At 39.0% G+C, this 23,804-nt stretch overlaps 1 pseudogene; it reads left to right on the top strand.

The window, feature by feature from the left end:
* The first annotated feature begins 8,744 nt into the window (after positions 1-8,744).
* Positions 8,745-23,804, top strand: part of LOC101599049 — an 85,904-nt pseudogene continuing 70,844 nt past the window's right edge.

The following is a 23,804-nucleotide window of genomic DNA, read 5'->3' on the forward strand; positions in this document are numbered from 1 at the left end:
ATACCAGTTGATACATTTGGCCTGGTTAGTTATCTGTAAAACTGGCAGGGTCCGTTGCAGAGTAAGACCTTTGATGACTTTTTTCTATAACAGGCGGTATAGCTCTTTCCAGCATCATAACAGCTAGTCAACAGGGAGGAGGCTTCCAGCCCAGAACCAGCTTGATTTCTCAGTACCCTGCAGCCCAAGCATGTGGAGTCTTCGGCACTGGGGTCTTATCGTCTAGGTCTAGTGGACAACTAAGAGCCTTGGCAATGGTCTATAATATTTTGGGGTCATCAGTTACCTCCCCAGCCAACAACTGACTGGAAGAGATCCCACCCCTGACACTGAAATTTTTCTAATAATAATCGAGGCTTCTGGACACAGTATCTACTTAGTCAAGATTTTAAAGTGCAGTGATTTTATATTTGATGGGGTAAAAGGAAGATATCTTGTGTTGGTTTTTCATTGGGGTCCTGACATCAGGTATCTGGATTCTGGATGTCTGTCAAAGGGCAGTCTTCCCAGAAATCTTAATTCTCTAGGAAGGAACTTCTTCAGTGTCAATGGAAGGACTCCCTAAGGAGGGAGGGAGAGGGAAAGGCCAGACTCTTTGGACGTTCCTATCATAGAGTAGAGGCCAATGACCTGCATTTCCCCATAAAGCTTAATCTTTTCACACACTTGTATACCACAAAGGTGACCTACTACCCTTATTCCAAAGGATAATTGAAAGTCCCCAGCACTAACAACCACATAAAACTTCCACCATACAAGAGAAAAGGGAGTGCTTTCTCAACTAACAAATTGTTTACTTGAAATTTATAAATGAATGAGACGGTTGTATGTGTGTTTTACGACTCACTCACTCACTCCCCACATTCTCAGTGAACAGCTACTGTGTGCTCTCTAGAACAGGACAAGGTGCCCATGGCCACAGTGCTCGCCTACTCACAACATTATTGCTGCTGTTTGTGTTTGCTGTGTGCATGTGTGTTCACATGCTTGTGTGGATGTAAGCCCACATGTGTACATGTGAAAGCCAGAGGTCAACATGTGTCTTCCTCAATTGCTCTATACCTTTGTATTTTGTATTTTGAAACACAGTCTATCCTTTCAAGCTGCAGTTTGCCAGTTAGAACAGCTAACCAACAAACCCTGGGAAATGTCCCAGCTCAGCCTCCCCAGTGCTGAGATTATACACACCACCACCATCCCCGGCTCTTTACATGGGTTCTGGGATCTGTACTCAAGTCCTCATCAATCTCCCCAGCCCGCTAACATTATTATTAAAGACTTTGAGCCGCTCAGCCAGCTGAGTTGGTAGAGCATAAGACTCTTAAAGACTTGGAGCTGTGCATGGTGACACGCCCTTATAATTCTAATGCTGGGATGGCAGAGGCAGGAGGATGACTGCAATTTCAAGAAAAGTCAGCCTGATATATAAGCTTCCTTCAATTTTGTTTTATCCTAATACCAAGGAAAATAATAAAAACAAGGTATCTGGCAAAATATTGAAATTTCTATACTCTGTTATTCCAAGAGATACTTTGTGACTAAGAAGGATAGGATTTCTTTTGTACAGTAAGCTTTTTTAAAGTTAAAAAAAATTCAAATGTATAAAACAAATACAACTATGCAAACAACTTTTATATATATGTAACCCAGTTGATCACTCTACATGTATTTACATATGCATATATATATATGCATATATGTATGTAACATATAGATACATATGTACACACATACATACATATAATCATATTTATACAAACATTTGAGAGGAGAGTGGAGATAATCATGTCTCTTCACTCTTAAATATACTTCTTAAATAGATATCCCTCAATATCTGTGGGAATTTGATCCAGAACTCTGTGGATACCAAGCTATCTGGATATGCAAATCCCCTATATAAATGGTCTGGTATTTGCATATACCCCAGACATACTTTAAAACCTTTCTAGATTATGTATACTACTAAACATAATATAAACACTTAGCAAATAGTATCAAAATTAAAAGCCTGAATGTTCAGTAGAGATGCAACTTCTTTCTGCCTTTGCTAACATTGGAAATTTGAAATAATTTAAAAGTTTATGAAAGTACAGAGTGAATTCTAGGTCACCCCTGACTTGAACCCCCCCCCCCAAAGTAGTCATCAATTTATACTTTTCTTATGTTTGTTCATAGTTAGACTCAGGCTATTCATTTGAGGCAAGACAACTGCGTAAGTGAGGTGCTTTGTCCATGTGTCCCTTTAGGGGCAGGACCGCCACTTGTCCCCTGGCTTCAATGACTTCTAATTAACCTCCTGTGTCTTCTTTATATGACTAATAAGAAATTCATGGGATTCTGCACTATGTATGGTATGTTATGTGATGTGTGTATGGCGTGTGTATGGCGTGTGTGCAGGTGCACACATTCTGTGCCCACATGTGCTGCGGCAAGAGAATGCCCTGCATGCTCCTTTGTCCCTCATGGAAGTGTTTCCTTGAGGTCATCTCTCATGGAATCTGGAGCTGCTAATTTTGTTCAGACTGACTGTCCAGTAAGACCCATGTATTCTCCCATCTCTGCACCCCCACAAGACTGGGGTTACAGGCATGCATGGCCATACCCACCTTTTTACATGGGTCCCAGGGTGTGAACTCAAGCACTTATACTTGCATGGCATGCAGTCTTATCCACTGGGCCACCACCACAACCCCAGTATGCTTTGAGAACATGTAAATGAACTATTGCTTATTAAACTTTACCAACCAGTTTTAGCATCCACTTCTTGTTGAATTGAGTTACTACTGTCATTGTAAAATGGTGATTTTCTATATCTTTCACACTTTTTCCATGCGTCAGCTGGCATTCTACTTTAAAAGAAAGTTTCTGTTTGTCCCGTCAGCAAACATGACACACATTATACAGATTCTTTTTCTTTAATTTTTTTATATTATTTTTTGTTCATTTTGTATTTATTTATTTGAGAGCGACAGACACAGAGAGAAAGACAGAGGGAGGGAGAGAGAATGGGCGCACCAGGGCTTCCAGCCACTGCAGACAAACTCCAGACACGTGCGCCCCCTTGTGCATCTGGCTAACGTGGGACCTGGGGAACCGAGCCTCGAACCAGGGTCCTTAGGCTTCACAGGCAAGCGCTTAACCGCTAAGCCATCTCTCCAGCCCATATTATACAGATTCTTTACGCAATGAGACATGAATCCTTGCTGTCAGTAGTTTCAATGTTCATATTCTTCCATAGTCAGACAATAGGAAGCCCTGCATGTTGCCCCTGGTGTACTTTCGACATGTCAGACTTTCTGAGCCTGCTCTTATCTCAAATAGGAGGATATTCTTGGCTCACCATGCATGTTTCCTTCCCCAGCTACAGAATCAGCCCACAACTCCCCTTCAATGTTTGGAAACTGAGTCTGAATGCTAGGTGTGCTCATGACAGCAAATTCTTTTGAATATAACTATGAAACGATTCGTCAGTGCATAATGATTAGCAAAGGATCATTATTCAAAGGTTGCATTTGTTGCACTTTACATCGTCAATGACATGTGTTGACAGAAATGACATCTACTAAGTTCATTTCTCTGTGTTGTACACTGAGACGCCATCTTGCTACATTCACATAATGCCTTTATTTGTCCCTCAGCCTTTTGTGACTTGATGCCAGACCCCACGTACCTCCCAAGGTGCAGTAAAACTTTAATAAACTGCTTTTATCTCCTCAGAGAAGAGCTCTAGTGGAGATCAAGGTAATTTTCTTATTCATCATTGTAAACTTCTTAAAATCTCCCATTAATATTGTATCTAACTTTGAAATGAAAAATTTACATAAACCATACAGTGTCTCCCATAGCAACAGGGCTATCATCAAACTAAAGTTTAATTAAGCAGTTTATAAAAGGGAAGGTCCTTCAGGAACAAGAAGCTGCCCACAGTGACGATTTCCCATTTGTGGCCACCAGGTGGCAGAGGAGTACACACAGTGGCCCTGTCATTTGAGGCTGAAGTGGTGAGTTGGGGCTTATTTTCTTTTAAAAAACAATCCTAGAATACGTTGTCAGTTTTTTCCTTAATATAAAACCAACTTCTCTTTAATATTCTAAAAATTGAAATCATCTGATGGTTGCCTGTTTTTCAACCATTTGGCATTTTAATAGTAAGAAACTATTCAGAATATTTCACTTTTGTTATTTCAGCACTGAAATTATTACAAATGAAGAACAGAATGAAGCAAATGTTAGAATGAGAGTAACTTCAAGATTTTAGCCTTTTAGAACCTCAACATGCATGTAGTTAGGGTTGAAAGAGCATGTTCCTATCTTTAAGTAATTTCACATATTAAACATATAAGCAAGGAATTTATAGTCAACATCATTATATAAATTCAGTACATAAGTACACATATTTACTTGTGTGTAGTCCTCTAAGGAAATTTCTCTCTCAATATTTCTGCATTAAATCCACAGGTGTTCTGGAAAAGAAGTGTATGATGATGGCTCCATTTATGAGGGTTGTCTATTCTAACAGGAATTGTTTTCTTATATACTTTGAGTGTTTCTGTTCCTCCTGTGGGCCGCGCATTCTTTAAGTTCACCACCATGCTTCATATTTAGGCAAGAAATGCTCACACAAGTTAGGGATCTATATTTCATCTTCAAGTCTAAATAATGCATTATTTACTCTTCATTCCAAGTAAGTGCTCTAAGTTTGGGTATTCTTTGCGCCCCAGTGAAAACTCGAATTTAAGCAAATAATTTTTGCTTCCTTAGTTTTGAGGGTTGTGTGACACTGATTTTCCCTATGACTGTATAGGCAAAAGATACACATGGTATATTTTCAACTCATAATACAATGCTGATGGTTTCAAAATACTGCAGAGCTGGAAACTCATGACAACCACTGCAGCTTGATGGAAGGAAAGTGGAAATCAATTAAGAGATCCTGGGAAGGCCAACCTGGCAAGAAACACTGCTCTCCACGCAAATACAAATGTGATCAAATGGTGAGAAGCCTTTGTTGACTTATCTCCTAGCTACCGTTACCCTGTGTTGGTTGGAGTTCAGAGGATACCTGGCTTATCTGCATAATATCTATTTACACTTGGCATTTAAAAGACAAAGGAACAGTTTTTCATAAATATCACATTTGTATTTTCACTTACAAACTAATGGAGGTATTTGGCATGTGTTCCTCAGTGAACTTGAAGGTTTTGCTTTCTTGCCTGGATCTCCTCCTTGCATCCTAAATTAACTGTTTCCCCAGACATTTCTATATGGTTTTAAGTAAATCAACCCTTTAAATTGGAAAATGCTATATGTGGAGACATTTTTTTCACTTGAGGGATGAAGAATAACTCTTTCAAAGGGTAACATTTCATCAGCCATTTTTTGGCCATTTCTTTTTTTCCTGTCTTTCCACATTTTTAAAATTAGAAAGCTACATATAATCCCTTTCCTGGGCTGTCCATCAGCGGCTCACTGCCCTGCTGACGGGAGCAGTCTAAATATAGAAATGAGCATATAGTTTACATCAGTTCCAGTATCATGCCTTCTTTCGATGGAAAATACACGATTCAATTTAATTACATAATCCATCGTTCTCTAAGACAGGGCTTCCAACAGGGCCAAACAATTCTGCAGCGAGTTCATTCCTCTCTCTCTCGCTCTTTCTTTTTTAAAGACAGCTAATCAGAAGGGATTTATGCTATCAAAATCACTGAGGTAATTATGATTGATTTTGTGCAATTCAGAATGAAAATTCTTCCCCAAAGACTCAAATCTTTAAATCTACTTTGTTTTTAAAATAATGGAAGTTCGTTATTTTCCTTATATAGCACACTAATGTCGTGTGTGGGTTTCTCAAATGCCAAAAAATGAAGAATATGCTTTTTATAAAGAAAGATGAGTGGATTCCAATTGACAGTTAAGGACTCGGAATATAATTCTTGAAGCAGAAATTTCCACAGTGCTAAAAGACAGGGAACCTGTTCCATGAGAATAACATTACTGATGCTTTTCAAAGTAAAGATGCTTCATTGTTTCTTTACAATCCAAGAAACAAAACATCCTCCAGAACTTTCTACAGTCTGTTGACATGAACACCAATTTTTGTTATTAAAGTAGAAACTAGTAATTACATTTTTAAAATGACAACTCTCGTAATTACATATTTAAAATATGAATCTTGATGTTTAATTAGGTCATATGATGATAATATCAGCTTGCATTAGTGGCAGTTCATCAAACCCTCACAATTCACCCCACTGAGAAATTGAGATATGAAAGACTGCTGTAATTGTAACAGTTAAATAGAATAAACCAGAATGCAGTGTAGCATTTTTAAAAGATTTTAATGTTTACTAATGTTATTGAGTAATGAAATTTATCATCATGGCATATTCTTCATAGATAATTACTCTAGTAGTGACAAGCATATTGGAAGGTTGGTACATTTTTCTTCCAGTAAAGCTCTTAAATTAAACTAGGAGCTGGATTCAAAGTATGAAAGTGGCTTTGAATATCTTACTATACATATATATGTAGTATTAGTATTTTCTTAATTGTATTGTGCTTCAAATTTGGGTAAATTTCATTTTAATCTATATTACAATCTGTATTTTTAAATTTATTTTTACTTTGTTATTTTTAAATTATAAATAACAAAATACAGGTAAAACCTCTTGTTTTTAAAATAAGTATCTATTTCATTAGTTACCGATAGTTCTAAGTAGTTTTAACATGTGTATTACAGTTTCATTTTGTTAAAATTACAATTACAAGAGGATTTTGTTAACATTCTCTGAAACACACTGATATTTAATTGTGTACCACAAACACAAGAAACATCGAGTTGAATTATTGATGAATCTTTGGAGAGTGTGTTTCTTAGTCTGTTACAGTATGTCTCTCTTCTCAGATACCTGGTTAGTACTATATTCCTTCATATTATATCCCCCCAAAATGTATTCGTTAACGTATAAAAATTAATTAAGTGGATACTGCAGAACTCATTTGTGTAGGGTAAGTGTTCTAAGTGTTCTTAAATCCTTACAAATGCAAGTGTCTCTTTATAATGTACCTAATGATTTGCACAGCCGGTCCCAGCTGAGCGCTTTTCCATTCCATCCACAAAGGCTAGGATTTCCAGCACATAGGCGACTTCACCACTGGACAAATAGGCCTTGCATTTCTTCCACACATTGTCTTTGACAATGCTTCCAGAAACTGTGTGGAACTCCCGTGCCCCTTTTGTTTTCCTTATAGCTACATCTGCTGTAAACAAGTATTGTGATGTGCAAGGAATGTCCTTTTTGGATAACAGAAACCTAAAGTTACCTGAGTGGACTGGAGGATTATATGTTCTTGTATTTAGTGAGCAAAGACAAGAAAGCTCCTTTATCATATGTGGTGATGAGGTCGCTTAAAGCTGGCTAACAGCTAACAGAGTCAGCCCTGGAAAAATATGTGCTCTGGCCTCACCGTAATTACAAATGATATTGGATGTCTGTGACTCGTGGTTATAAAAAGAAAGTCTATATTTTTAACACTAGGGGTCATTCTGGCTTGTGGGAGTAGTGTGTGAGATACATTTAAATGGGAGAAAAGGTTAAGACTATCATTTCTAGAAGCATGCTATCCTACAAAAATGTTTTCCTGGGCTCAGAGCCCCAATTTTCTCCCTCATTGAACTGTGAACACATTGTTACTTTTTCTAATTAAAATAATATGAAACAAAAGTGTCCTTTTGGTTCCTCCTAAGTTCATTTGTGTTAATTCTCCTCCAGTGCCCAGCATCTGCCTCTGAGGCTGTGAGGCCTCCTCTCCTGTCCCGACTGTCGGCCTGGGCATTGGCTCTGCACTCTGCTCACGCCTTATGTTTGGTTCCTCCTGGGCCACAGTGACATTTGGATTTTTTTTTTTCTCTAATTTTCAAACTTCTCTGTAGTAAACATATCCATTAGAACACAGCTTTGTTTTCACAATAATATTAATAGTTTTCATCACAATATCTGATTTTGTACTCATAAAAAGTTTTTGAAAATTCAGCATCTTTCTAAAATTGCCTTTGCTTGAATTACCTGGCATTTAATTGTATGAATTACTTATTTGTTAAAAATAACTTCACTCTAAGACTTTGGTACTGGCCATGTGAAATAATACACGGAAGTATTTGTGTGCAGGATAACATCATGCACTTTCAAAATTAGCACACTTTATGTAATATGAATTATGATCTTGTTTATGTTGAATGGAGGGGGTAATTGCAAGCTATAAATCATTTCTTGGTATCTGAAAAATAGAACCTTCTTACTTAGTTACACACATAAATAAAGATAGTCGTATTTATTTGTTTAATCCATTTTTTTTAAGTTCTGCTTAAAGTCGGTTGGGCTTCAGAGAGCATAGCATTTAACATTTTCAACCTAAAATCATAAAATTTCCTATAATTCAAAAACCAGGAACATTTCCTATACCTACTATTTGCTGAATATACTAATACCAAAATAAAGTTTTTTGTCTAGTAAAAATGAATAAATGGTTTAAAATGCTCATTAAGCTTCCCCTTTTTCTAATATAAAATTATATTTTGATTTTCCAGAGTTGTCAACTAGTCCATGAATAACTACAGCTCTAGAGGCCTAAATTCTACCCACAGAATTCTTTTATTATCTGTCTCTTACCTGAACAAGAGCATGAAAGAACAATGCAGTGTTTGGATTCTCTACTGTCTCTCCTAAGTAACTGATCAGAACATGGGAAATAAGAAAGAAAAAAGTATATTTTCAATAGAAGATATTTTGATATTCTTCGACCCTGGAACAAAAGTGCTCTGTAGGACAGACATTGAATTAGAAAGCTCGCAGACAGTGGCACTACGTGAAGAAGCCATGCTAGCGTTCACGCTGTAGCTGAAGGGTGCATGCTGATATCAAGCATATCCTATTACTAAAAAATCATTGACATCGTCTGTACGGGGCTAACATGCCACATTGCGAAGCATGCAGAGTTTAAAGCCATTTGAAAGAAGCTAGAAGAGTAAATTAGAATACAGAAGGTATGGTGGATGGGGCAGGGTACTTAAGCTTTCATTGGATCTTCCTTTCTCTGTCTTTCTCACTGTGGGAACATCTCCCCTTTCCAGGCTTATGGGCCTTCGTTTGTATGAGAATGAAGAAGCTGAGGAGGGCAGCTCTAAGGCCTCTCCAGAGTCTTCATCAGTGCGTTTGTCTGTCTCCTACTCTTACAGCCGATTTCTGTCACAGAAAACGGTATGGCCGCACCCTCTTTCACATAACCCTACATTTGACATGTATGCTCTACTGTTTCACAAAGGGAATATTACATACACTCGTGAATATTGGTAATGTAAACAATTACATTATTCTCCAAAAGAGTACCTATACAAAAGTTCCTCCGTTCTTATGGATTACCATGATAATGAAATGATTGTGGAATTTCACACATTCGAATGTGTAAGTGTGAAAAGACTATGGAAACTGACACTGTTGCACACTAGTCTGACAATAGAACCTTCCTGAGCCAAATTCACCAACACCAGGAGAATCTCCCAATGGAGCACTTAGGATGTAAATTATTTAAAAAATTTTTACAGTCAGATCCTCTAAAACGTCAAAATTTCTTCCAAGGCAGTAATAATCAAGACCAATTGTCCAAACTTACATGGGAATATTATACATATGCATGTACCAAAGAATTCACAGCTCCTGACCTCCATTTTATTGGAGACCCATAACTTTGCCTATATTATGTGTGTCTTGTAGCATAAAATCTCTCTCCCTTCCTTTTTTCCTCTCTCCTTTCTTTCACCTATTGCACTGTCAGCTGCTCTTGTAGCTTAGCAGGGATGGGACTTGATGTCACGGAAATGGAAGCCCACAAGACACAAGACACACATTACAAAAGGGACTCCTTTCCACTGCCCCTCCCCATGAAATAATAACAATTTGCTAAATTGTTGGGAAGTTGTTATAATTCCTTTTCCAAATTATTACTCGCCCTTTAGATTAGAAACGAGGCCAGGGTTAGCAATCAGCTATAAATGGTTGGATTTCTCAAGTAAGAAGCACTTGTCTGATTGTGAAGTGGAGGCCATTACTGCCTTGATTGGGCTTGTTTTTTTTTTTTTTTTTTTTTTTTTTTTCCAGCTTGCTTGATTTGTGGTTCAGAGCGCATATTCACTCCTGTACTGTGAGCAATCAGGCCTCCCCCACTTCTCATTTTTCTCAGTGATTCAGGGTCCACTACTTTGACACAGCTGCCACCTTTTAGCCTCCATCATGCAGAATGTCTTTCAAAAAAAAAAATAATAAAGGGTGGGGGAGGGGAGCAGGTAACTAACATACATCTGGCTCCTTAATGGAACTATTTTATATTCTTCAAAGACAAGTTTTTCACTCGATATAACAATCATGTTGGAACTTGGACTTACACACTCAATATACAAGTCCAGAAAGAAACTTGAAGTGTGTTTTTCATTCCTCCATCCTTTTAGAAGTAAACAGGTGTGGTGTACAGAACCAGACTGTGGCATCACATCAGAAAACACATTTCACTGTAATGCCTCTGTGGTCATTGTTTTCTGGGAGGAAATACAAAATCAAGTGCCTCTTTGGTTGCCTTGTTTGGAGGACATTTAATAAGTTTTTTTTTTTCTTCTTCTTCTTCCAAATTTAAAGGCTAAAGGAAGAAGGAATTAAAGGCTCTTGAAATTAAAGTCCTACTTTTCCAGGGTTAAAAATTATGTGGTACCACTTCAAATTTAAGATCTGATAAGCAGGTATTCATCTTACTCCCTGGAAATCACATGGAAGAACACCCAAAGAATCTGGAGCTCTCAGCTTGGAGCCTGCTGGTTCTCCTGGCACCTTCCAGGATGCTGCCAGTAGCAAACACTCTCATGCCCAGGACACGTGGACCTATCACTGTCCCCAAATCAAAATGCCTAAGTACCTTCCACCGATCGGTATGTATTAAATGCACAGCCCCAGTCTGGGCCAGCCTAAGCACTCCTGGGAAAGAAAGCAAACTCTAAGTCATCCCTCACTCCCTCTGTGATGGCCACTCTGCATGTCCATGGGGACTCATAGCAAGGCTCCTTTCATGCTCTTGTTAGCCACTTGTAAATTCCTTTGCAGAAATATCTAGTTGAGTCCTTTGCCCATTTCTGAGTTAGGCTGTTCATCAGACCATTGATTTACAAATATTTTCACCCAGTCTATGAGTTTACTTTTCACCTTTGTTTGTGGTGTCTGCATTTGTGTGATGTGTGTATGTGTGTGCGTGTCCATGAGGGTGACATGCACGCCAGAGGACAACTGCATTTGTGTGATGTGTGTATGTGTGTGCGTGTCCATGCACGCCAGAGGACAACCTCATGCTGGTCCTCAGCTTCCACCTCACTTGAGGCAATGTTTCTCATCACTGCATTTTCCCAGCTTGCTGGCTCATGGGCTTCTGGGGGTTTCTCCTGCTTGGCCTCCAGCTCACGGTAGGTGCGCTGGGATTGCACTAGCCTGTGCCACAGCATCTGACTTTGCTGGGTGCTTGGAATCTGAACCCAGATACTGGCGCTTGCACAGCAACCCTTTCCTTTCACAGAGCCATCTCCCTGGCCCTGGTTTTCACTGACATCGCTGAATCCCCAAAGCTTTTACTTTTGAGCAAATCTCTTTTTAAAAAATTTTCTTAATATAGGTGACAATAGGGTATGCATCTTCTGTTTTTTAAATCGTTTTACTTTTATTTATTTTAGTCCTTTTTATTGATTAATATTTTTCGCAAAGGTTGTATTATGTCCCCTCCCCTGGTATCTTTTTACTTACTTATATTCATCATGCATAATTGATCTCATTATGACATTTCATACATGCAGACAATGTGTTTTACCCTCCATGACCTTCTCTTTGCCCATTCCTACCACTGCTGATCTCCTTCTTCACAACAAACTTTAATGCCTTTTTAAAATTGACCCAACAAATTCCACTACAGAGAACATCTCTTTTGAACTCTTAATGGAGCATAATTTTCCATGCATTCTAAATATAATTGTTTAGAAATAAAGAAGATAAGGGCTTAATCCAGCATCACTGATTGCATGTGGGTCAGTGTGAGAAGGGGGAGAATTATGTGTGTGATTTAACAACTTTAAAATAATCTTAAAGTTTTCAGAACATGATTGTTGCTGCTGTCTTTTTTTTCACTTTTCCTTTCTAGATTTATGTTCATCTATGAATGTCAACTAAGGGAGCTGAAGCCAGAACCATGGTGGCCCAGGTCACAAGTGGTTTGGAGTAATGCATCTATATGCTAACTGAGGATACAGAATTCTATTATTTCTTATGCTACTCCTAAGGCACAGCAAATGGCAAAAGAAAAGCCAGCAAGCAGAGAAACTTGTTTTCACAAGACCTCGAGCTTTGCTGTCCCGGGTTTACTGCAGTATATTATTCATGAAATGTCTTCCCATAAAGAAAAGCTGCTACTGAATGCCAAACCTATTCAATGAGCTTTGTGTAATTATGCAGAAAACTGTTTAGCAAATGCATCAATTTGGAAGTCTCTCGAGTTGGGGGAGGGGAGCACTGATAAGGAATATCTAAAACTTTTTTACAATAGTCACGGCTTAACTCCAGGGTAGCGGAGGTACATGGATTTTGCTTTTAGTATCAAAAATCTCAACACTTCTGATAGTCTGCATATTAAAAATGTCCATCAGTGAATCTTTTTGAAAATTATCATTTTTTAAAAATATTTTACTTTATTTATTTATTTGAGAGTGACAGACAGAGAGAGAAAGAAGGAGAGTGAGAGAGAGAGAGAATGGGTGCTCCAGGGCCTCCAGCCACTGCAAACAAACTCCAGACGCATGCACCCTCTTGTGCATCTGGCTAACGTGGGTCCTGGGGAGCCAAGCCTCGAACCAGGGTCCTTAGGCTTCACAGGCAAGCGCTTAACCACTAAGCCATCTCTCCAGCCCGAAAATTATCATTTTTAAAAAAATCTAGAGAGAAAGGAAGAGGCAGGTAGAGAGAAAGACAGAATGGGCATGCAAGGGTCTCTATTCACTGCAAACAAACTCTAGACACATGTTGTCCCTGGCTTATATGGGTCCTGGGGAATCAAACCAGGGTCCTTAGGCTTCACAGGCCTTTCACAGAACCGTCTCCCTAGCCCCCATTTTCACTGAATCACTGAATCTCCAAAGCTTTTACTTTTGAGCAAATCTCTTTTTAGCCTTAACTGCTAAGTCATCTCTCCAGCCCAAAATTATCATGTTTAATAAGTTTATTTTGCAATTACAGTATTTTTATCTAGTGTCTGTTGTATATCTATCACAAAGAATATTTACCTATAATGCAGCCTTCTCACTTCTTTCTTACTTTTCTGTCACTATGAATTTAGTTCCAATATTAACATACCTGTTTAACTGAGTGAAGTTTAGGGTGTTTTTATATAAAATATGGAGATATCTATAAATTCAGTAATTACCATTATTATATCTTATGTTATGAATCTTGCAAAAATAGTATTAAAAACAACAGGTGGCGCATGTGGGCTGACTATTTCCATCCAATTCTCTTGCACACAAGTAGGGAAAAGTCAGTCATTACTTATATTATTTTCACACATTCATTTGGATCTCTTTTATGAAAAATGACTTTCCAATAACCACACTGAAGACCCTTAGCAAAACTGGGGAGGGAGAGAGGGAGTCTTGTGAGTACAACAGTTTTATTTTAAAAAATCAATAAGTTAAAAATATAAAATAAAAATTACTTTCCAATGAGGCTCAGTTAGAAATATAGAAGGGCACAGTCAACCAGTCCTTTTTCATCCAAGTTGTGTAACTGGTTCAATATGATTCATAGAAACCTAAGAGGAGGATGATGACGTCAAATCTGCCTGTTTCAATCATCCTAGCCAGGTGTCAAGGCAGTGCTAATAAATAATTAAACATTCTGTCAGTAATCAAGTTTCATCAGAAACAAAGCCAGGTGAATTAAGAATCCTAGGTAAAAATGTCAGATAACTGAAGCCGTTCCCAGGACACACAACAGGCATCTGCCCACACGATAGACTATGCTCTGAGGAGAACGCCAGGTTGAGGGAGAACAAGACCTTGGGCCTCTCCCAGGAACACATGGGACCCTTACTGGAGCACACCTGTGATTTGGATCTTGTCCTCTGGAGCTGCAGAAGGGCAGCAGGGAGGAAAGCTCAGCCAGTGTGCACTTGCTGAGAAGGCCACATGCCTTGGAGAGCTTGTTCCCCTCACTAGCTCCACTCCCAGGGTGTTCAGCAGATTTCCTCAGCACTCCTGTTGGTCAAAATCCCCTGTCATCAGGTGGCCACCTGGAACTTTCTGAGCAATCTTGCACCACCTTTAGGCTTTGAGACTTTGCCCCAAGACCTCAAGAAGGACCTCAGGAAGAAGTTAGTGAGCAGATGTCCACCTGTCTGTGGCAGAGGCTCTGTGGATTTCTAACCTCTTGTCCTTGCTTATTTGAGGCCATTACACATGCTCTATGTTTCATTTTGTTGGTCTTTTGAGGTACGGTCTTACTTTAGTCCTGTAAAACCTGGACCTCACTCTGTGGTTCAGGATGTCTTCAAACTTACTTTATATTTTTGGTTATTTCTCCTTTGCCCCATTTCTGGTGACTTTCTCCTTCTGCTGTTGGTCTAACAGAAATGATAGGAGTCATGTGTCTGTTTTCATCCATGAAGGATGTGCCATTTCCCAGAATGTTAGTTTCTCATCTCTACAAAGATTTTCATAATCTCCCCCAACTTGCTTGGTAACTGGGATTGAGAGCAAAAGTTCTTTTCAACTTTCCACAGCCTAACTGAAATGATTTTCAACTTGAGTCACAGTCAGGTTCATGTTGCTGGCAGAAATCACCCGACCAAGAGCAGCTTGTGGGAAAACAAGGTTTATTTTAGCTTAAAGACCCAAGCAGAAGCTCCAGGATGGCAGAGAAAATGATGGCATGAGCACAGGGTGGACATAACCCCCTGGCCAACATGAGGTTGACAACAGAAACAGGAGAGTGTGTCAAACACTGGCAAGGGGACACTGGATATAACACCCATAAGCCCACCCCCAACAATACACTGCTGCCAGGCAGCGTTAATTCCCAAATCTCCATCAGCAGGGAACCTAGCATTCAGAACACCTAAGTTTATGGGGGACACCTGAATCAAACCACTACAACTTGGTTTTATTAAATCATGTTCTTTAACTTTCTTATTTTACAAGTGTCTGTCATGTTCAATTGAATTAGTTAACTACTATTACTGTTCATTTACGAAAAAGTGAAACTAAATTGGGGAAAACCTGTTCTTTAACAGGTGGAGAAAGAGCTGCAAAGGCCTAGCTAGCTTCAAATACTGATATCAGCAGCACTGGCAGATGAGAATAACAAAGAAAAATGGCTCCTTTACTGTTTTGCTATACCACCTGCAGTGACATTGCCCATCGTGACATGGACATGTGTGCATATATGATTCTATAAGTAGAAGAAAATATGACAGTAAAGGAATTAGCCATGTACACTATTCAGACTGGTAAACAAGACAGAAAGCTGTCATTTGTCCAATTCAGATATTGAGGCTCTTTGACAAGCAGGTTCATACTTCCTGAGTTGTGAGGTGACTGCGCATGGGCTCTGTACTGTGTCAAAAGTAGCCTTCCCTGTGTTGGACCAATAGTCTTGCATATGTAAGAGCAATATCTGATCACTATAATTTTTATTTATTTATTTATTATTTTTACTTTTTTGCTGTTGTTGGTTTTTCGAGGTAGGGTCTCACTCTGGCCCAGGCTGACCTGGAATTCACTATGGAGTCTCCGGGAGGTCTCGAACTCATGGCAATCCTCCTACCTTTGCCTCCCAAGTGCTGGGATTAAAGGGGTGCGCCACCATGCCCAGCTCTATTTTTATTTTTTATCACCTTAAAAATCCCATTATATCCAGGCATGGTGGTACATGCCTTTAATCCCAGCACTTGGGAGACAGAGGTATGAGGATCACTGTGAGTTCAAGGCCAGCCTGAGACTACAGAGTGAGTGCCAGGTCAGCCTGGGCTAGAGTGAGATCCTACCTCATAAAAACCAAAACCAAATGTTTTGTTTCTTTTTTTAAGCTCATTATGTTACCAACTTAATTTTCGTCAATGATCACTCTGTTCATTAGCCTTGCTAAATTATCCTTTGGCTTTCTAATAATGTTTGAATTAATTATAAATTTATTTCCTTGAGTATTTAATGAATGCCTTTTCCACATTTTCTACACAGTTGCAGCCTACACACACACACACACACACACACACACACACACACACACATTTGTTTGTGTATAATATTGTGGTAGTTTGAATATGATAAATTAAATATATGGCCCCATAGACTCAGTTGTTTTATGCAAGCCAAGTTTGTAACTTCAGCCCCTAGCAGACAGATTCCTCCTACAGGTGTGTGTCTCTGGGGGCTGATCTGACTCCATCCCAAAGGTGTGTGGAGAGCACTCTGAGCTCTGGCTGGTGGTTTGTGCTTGCTGAGTGGTGCTGTTTGCTGGCTGCAGTTGCTTCTCTCTGCTTGGAACTATGGAAGTGAGCAGCTCCTTCCACCACTGATGGTGTTTCCCCTGGATTTATAAACCTGAAGTAAACTGCTTCCTCCCATCAACTGTGTGTGGTTGGATGTTCATCCCAGCAACATGGAATTGATTTCAATACATATACATTCACATGGAATTATTTCTCTTCTGATACTCCCAAACTTCTACCTCCAGCCTGGATCTCAGAATTCCCCACCTACATACCTATTTTCTTATGTGACTTGACATCTCCACTTTAACAACCAAAAGGCGTTTGAAACATAAAATGACCCAAAACAAGTTGCTTGTTCTTCCCACCATGTGCTTACAGTCTTCCCTATCTCATCTCAGTCTACGGTGGTTTCATACTTTTGGTTCTGCAGGCTGAAGAATTAGGCACCTCTCGCACTGTATTGTTTTTCTCACATCCACTCACAAGAGGAACTCAATTTTATCATTTCTCCATACTGTGTGCCTGAGGCGCTTTCAAAATGCATCTACACTATAACCGCCTCTGACCACGCCACTGCTACAATCCACCACCCTAACCCAGGATTCTGGGGTGCGTTGTTCAGACTTTTGTAAGTCTGTTTTTTAGTTAGTTTGATCATTTATACAAAAATATTATAAACTAGGCTGGAGAAATAGCTCAGCAGTTAAGGTACTTGAAAGTAAATAAATAAAAATATTTAAGATGGATGTAAAACTGCATTTAGATAAACTCAAGAGGTTGAAATGTGTATTTGAGTTTTTGTTGTGGAATGATAATAAAAAGGGGGTTGACAATATAATAAGCTAGAACATGATTAAGGATTCTAAAAAAGAAATGATTTTGAGGATTATTGGAATAGGATAAAGACATTATTGTGCTGGCTATAAGATTTTAGAGTTAAGCTATTGGTAAAGCTACTTAAGATATTGCAATATTTGGAATATTGGAATTTCAGTAGAAGTCATTCGAAAGGGTAGAATATTTGGTAATGAAAAAGTAGAGACATTTTAAGTCACCTTTTAGGTATATTTATTCATAAGCTTATGGGATTTAATAAATATTGCACATGGGACTTGGAGAAAAGAAATATATAAACTAAGTGTTAAGTTCACCAAAGTATTATATAGTCTATACATATATATATATATACATATATATATGTATGTATATGAATATATACATACATATACATATATACATATAATTCTGAAAAGATTTTACAAGGTATTAGTATTTAGCCTGGGGAATGGAATCAGATATTTTGTGAATGAAAGAATACAGTAAAAATTATTGCCAAGTAACTTGAAATATATTGCTTGGTTTAACTACATTGTCTCACTAAATCTAAGCATTCCCTTGAGCTATATATGATTACTTCTGCTTTTATACAGTTGTGGAAAATGAGAAACTTGCCCAAATCACTTCTAGGGAGTGTGTAGTAAACCAGAATTTGAATCCATGTTTTATGATTCCATAACCTTTTTTTCCTAATCCCATAGAAATATGTTGATAAAACTAGGAACTGAGTTGTATGAGTTTATGCAGTAGTTTTGATCCACAGAGCTAGTTGGTATTTCAGGAATTTTAATGTCTGTTATAGACTAGAAAGCATCTGGGAATTTTCTTAAATTCTTTCGATCTTTATTTCCCCCTATCTAATGCAAGATTATAGTTATCCCATCCCTAGTGAATATCTATGATATTTCATTTATTTTATAGACATACTAATAAAATTATTTCCAAGTTACATTAAATTTAAAAAATAAACTAATTCATTATAAATAACATAAATTCACTTAATATCTGCTAAGATGGGAGATCTAAGATCTGGTTGCTAGCACAGCTGACCTGTCAAAGACCTACTCTCTGTCTCCTAGAATGTGCCTTCTTGCTGCATCCTCTCATGGTGGAACAGGCCAGATAGCTCTCCAGGCCTCTTACATAGGTGCTCATTCTGTTCCTTGGGCTCTGACTTTGTGGGCTAATCAGCTCCCAGGGGCTTCCCACACTAAAGCCAGCACATTGGGATTAGGCTTCAGCAAGGGAAATGAAGAAACACAAACATTTACATTTTAGCATCTTTCTATTACCTTGCTTTTCTTTTTCCCTATTCCTGCTCCTGTTATATATGTCTGTCCATTATCTTCTTTTTGAGACATTATGATATGCATTTCTTTGGGGTTCACATCAACTGGTTGTGTGAGGTGGTGGGAAATATGGCATTTCTGAAAGCTAAAAATTTCCCTGACTTATGAGAAAGGTCTTCAGGCAGAGGAGAGAGTAGGATGTTTATTTTATAGTTATGACTTTTAGACTTTTAAAACTGTGTAGATTCTTGCTTGTGGTTGCAATATTTTAAATTTGCTTGGCTATTTTCCTGTTGTTGGCAGTAGCTCTTCCACTCCACTGCACTTAGAAGACATTTATTTTTCTGGCACAATTTCCAAATGTTATTTTAAACTAGGCATCTTCCTGTGATAGGTACTTTGCATAAGATTTTCTTTGCAATTGCACAATAACTTTATAAGCTATGTCATATTCCCTTTCAAGAATGATAAAACTGGATTCAGTAAAGCCACATAGCAAGTGAACAGTCCACTCACGTTAGCTTTCTGACTCTACACAAGAGGATTATGAACCCAATTTTCTCATTTCCCCATACTGTGTGTGCGTGTCCAAACTAACGTTTAAAGGGCAGCTGGGATGTAATGAGATACCTACCACACAAGTACACAGTCTCAAATCCGTTGTGGGACAAGTAGGGAACAGTATGTTTCTCAGAATTTAAAATAAAAAAAAAAAAACAATTTACAAACCAAAAAAGATGATTCTCTTGATCGTGTGTGGATCTGGGTTCAGATGGAGGGTGAAGTGGAAGGGGAGTGAAGTCCAATTATAACATCTTGTCATTCCAGGGAACAAAAGAATAAAATACTGAAATATGGTCAAACATGAAATTTGATACTATATGAAATCAATGATATAAATTATAATCCTTCATTTCAAGATGGAGGATTAAACATATGCATTTTCATTCAATACATCCCTAAAACTCATTATGCTTTTTTCTAACAGACAGAAATCACAGTCAGAGAGAATGGGAAAGGAGCAGTAGCACAGACATTTGAAGCTGGGATGCATGTGAATAAGTAGAAACCAACCTTGTGGACTTGAGGCAACAGCATGCTGAAGAGAGAGGGAGGAATACTCAGAGAGAGCACTTCATATCCAGGAAGCCCATAGGAATGGCTCTGGCTTATAACTCCCACTTCCAGAATGTGGTTGCTATTCACAATGAGCTATTGATCAGAGAGACTTACGAGGTCTCCAAAATAAGACAGGCTTCTGTCAAAGCACTTGGTTACCCACCTGAGGTAAAAGGTAAGACCCAGTTGCTGAAGACACCACAGGTTGCTGGCACAGAACACAGAGTGACCTGGTTGGAATCTTGAAGGGAGCCAGTCCCCAGACAGCCCATCTAGTGTTGGAAAGTGCTACATGAGCTACTGAGGGGAAAGTGGCCAACAACAATTTGAGCAACCAGGGGTCTAAGCTACTCAGAACCAAACAACCTGGCAAGATGTACACACAAGTGCAATAGTAACACACAGCTTTGGTGGTTAACCAGTAGCTTTCTGATTGGCTAAGCAGAATGGAAAGGAACCCACATCTGGAAGTGAGAACCAGATCAGAATTCTATGGAGACAAAGATTATGCTCTCAAATGTCAACCTCTTACTAATCTTTGGCTAAAAGAAGGACTACAGACATCAAATTCTCCCTAAATTAACAAGGCTTATCCCATTTAACCTATGCTGACTTCATTTTCCATTGGAGAATCTGTTTTCTTCTTTCAGAAGATGGCATGACCCAAGGAGATAAACAACCCCTTGCATTTCAGCCAAGCCCCAGCTGAAACCACAGAGGAAGGGGGAGATGAGCAAGAGTGCAGCTTCCATAGTGAGCCGGACAATGAGCACCAGGGTGAAGGAGACAGACACTGAGGACACTCAACACCTACCAAAGCAGAGATCCAGAGGCTCCTAAGTGCTCATCACTGAAGTAAACTTAAAATACACCCCCACATGGCTCAAGGAATTCTGTGGAAGAGAGGGTAGGAAGACTGTAAGAGCCACAGTTTGGGACATCTTGCCCAAAGGCATTGTCTTCCCCCAACAACTCACTGCTGCTCACCCAATACATAACTCACAACCCCAACGGGAATACCTGCAACCGCACTGAGGAGGGCCGCCAGAGGAAGGAGGGCAGGTATGAAAGAAAAGATAGTACCAACTCATGATGTATCCATACTAATTATGTTCATAATTAATTAAATTTAAAAATGGACAAAAAAGTGGGAATTAGCCCGGTGTGGTGGCACGCACCTTTAATCCCATCCCTTGGAGACAGAGGTAGGAGGGTTGCTGTGAATTAAAGGCCACCCTGATACTCCAGGTCAGCCTGAGCTGGAGTGAGACCCTACCTTGAAACAAAACAAAACAAAAAAAAAAAAAAAAGTGGGAATGAAAGGGCTGTTGTAATTGTGGACAATCCCGGTAGCTCTACGTGAAAAGGCATTGTTGAATTTGGTTCAAAACCAGCTGCAAGAAAAGTACTTGAAAGATACAGTGAAGGTATTTTTCCTACTGACAGCAGCTCCTCGGCCTGTCATTGTAGAAACACTTGAGCAATTAGACAGTCAAGATTCTTCCAGAAAAGCTTGCACAGAAGAGTCCAATGCATCAAAAGGAGAGAAGGAGTTTTGCTCATCATGGCACATTTGAGTTTGAATATTCTGAGTTGGAAGTCCTTGGATGAAATGGAAAACAGCAAAGGAGCAAGTTGAAAAACAACAACAAAAAAAAAACCATGAAGGATACAAAAGATAAACTGGAAAGCGAAATGGAGGGTGCCTACCATGGGCGCCAGGCAGATCTTTTGTACCAAGATCTGATGAGATGCCAGGAAGAACTAAGACGCATGGAAGAACTGCACAATCAAGAAATGCAGAAAGGTAAAGTAATGAAGTTGAGACAGGGGAGGAGCAGCGTGGAAGAGGTGGTGGTCTGCCAACGTGAGATGGAAGAACAAATGACACCCCAAAGAGAGGAGGGTCACGGCAGGACGGCCTACATGGATCCTAGAGAAAGAACATGTGAAAGGGTGGTGAAGGTGCAAGTAGCATGACAGATCCCTTTGGCTCAGGAGCCCAGAAATTTCCTCCTCTAGGTGGCCGCGGTGGCACAGGTTGTGAAGCTAACCCAGGCGTTCCTCCAGAAACCGTAAGTGGTTCCAGGATGGGAAGCGACACGTACTGAGCGCGTTGGGCAGGGAGGTGTGGGGCCTGTGGGTGGACAGGGTCCCAGAGGAGTGGGGCCTGGGACTCCATCAGGATAGGGTAGAGGGAGAGAGGAGTATGAAGGGCCAAAAAAACCAAACAAACAGATTTCAGATGTGATACTTAGGCTTTCATACCAGTTTTTATTTTTGTCTTGTTTAGATACCATTTTTAAATTCTAAATTTTAGTATAAAAGCTACTTTTTTGTGGGTGTTAGCAGCTTATTGACCTGATATTTGTAAATGGTCTGTTTGGGCAGGTAAAATTATGTAATGCAGTGTTCGAAACAGGAAAATTTTCTTTTTATTTCCTTTTTCTAACTATATAATGTTCCTCAAGTTAATGGCAGTGTACAGTGTGCCACTGATTTTCCAAACTATGCCAGCTTATTTTTTTACTGTGCTTCAGATAAATAGAAAAACAGTTACAATACTGAGTTTCAACTTTGCAATTCATGCTCTCATGCTCCATGCACAGTTAGGCCACGCATTCCACTCTGTAAGCACATCTAGAACATGCCTAGGCTTTGAACGCCACCTGCCATGTTTGGAAAATGCACCTGGAAGCTAAATAATGCTTTCTGCAGATAAATTTGGTCCCTTGCTTTGGAAAGAAGACATGCAATTTGAAGTAGTCCAGGATTTGTTTGGCGTTTTCGGGAAGCAAAGCCAGTGCTGCACATTTTAAGCAGTCATAAGAAAAGCTGAACTGTGTCTTCATACAGAAGCTGGATTGAGATTACAGAATGAGTGTAAACTCTTAGCAAGAGAAAGTGGGTTGGGTTAAAGATCTCTTTTATGGCCCTGTGATCTATCCTTCCCTTGAAAATTTTTGAAAAATGGAAAGATCATTTTGTTGCATGTTCCCTGGGAAAATGACCATGCAATAATAAATACATGCACATAGTTCAATGAAAAGGAGAAGCAATATTATACACAGTATAAAGAGTTTTTAAATTAAAATATGACCACAGAAATTGTTTAAAACTCAGCCATATACCCCAACAAGGAGGGGCCAGGGGAGGAGGTAGGACATGGATGAGCCTAACAATGGTACCAATTTGACTGTATTCACTGAGTACAAAACTAATTAATGAAAAAAATTAATTTTAAAAACTATTGAAAAACAATTCAGTCATATTTATAATATCCCTCTTCATTCATTGGATGTCTCTTCATTTTTGTAGAATTCAGTTCATTTATGATTTGTAAAATGTGGTGTCTGTTTTCTCTTTGTTCTTGCATGTCCGTTATCTTCTTGTCACCTAGAGAAGATGGACCGCATGGCAGCTACCTCCAGTGGCTCCCATCCAGTATCATTCCCATTCCTTGAGTGTAGGTGAGATGGGAGCCAGCTTTTAACCAATAGAAATTAACAGAAGTGATAGAGCTTACTCCTGTGAGTAGTTTAGTTAACTTAGGAAAGGTAACAAGATGCCCCTCCTACAATTATATCGTGATATAGATGTATACAGGTAAATATGTTTTAGTATTATATTATTGTGTATGCATGCTAGTAAGTTGAAAACACACACACATAGCTTTATCTTGCTAGCATGGACTACAGAAATAGTGCTGCTGTCCTTGAAGAAATAAATTCCCATATTGTGAGCTGCCTTTGTAAAGAGCAGTGATATAACAAAGAATTGCGGATGGTCTTTGTAACCTGCGGCTACTACCCAGAGGCCAGGAACAAGACATTTGCTTAGGAATAGAATATAAGGCAATTCTGTGTAATTTTTGTGATTTGTGATAGATCTTTACAATTACTCATTAAGGGGAAAACGTATATATTTACTTCACAGTGAACACTCAGGTAATCCCAGACTAAATTACTTAAAACAATAAAATGCAGGGGCTGGAGA

Source organism: Jaculus jaculus, chromosome 19 (genome assembly GCF_020740685.1).
Source record: "Jaculus jaculus isolate mJacJac1 chromosome 19, mJacJac1.mat.Y.cur, whole genome shotgun sequence".
NCBI lineage: Eukaryota > Metazoa > Chordata > Mammalia > Rodentia > Dipodidae > Jaculus > Jaculus jaculus.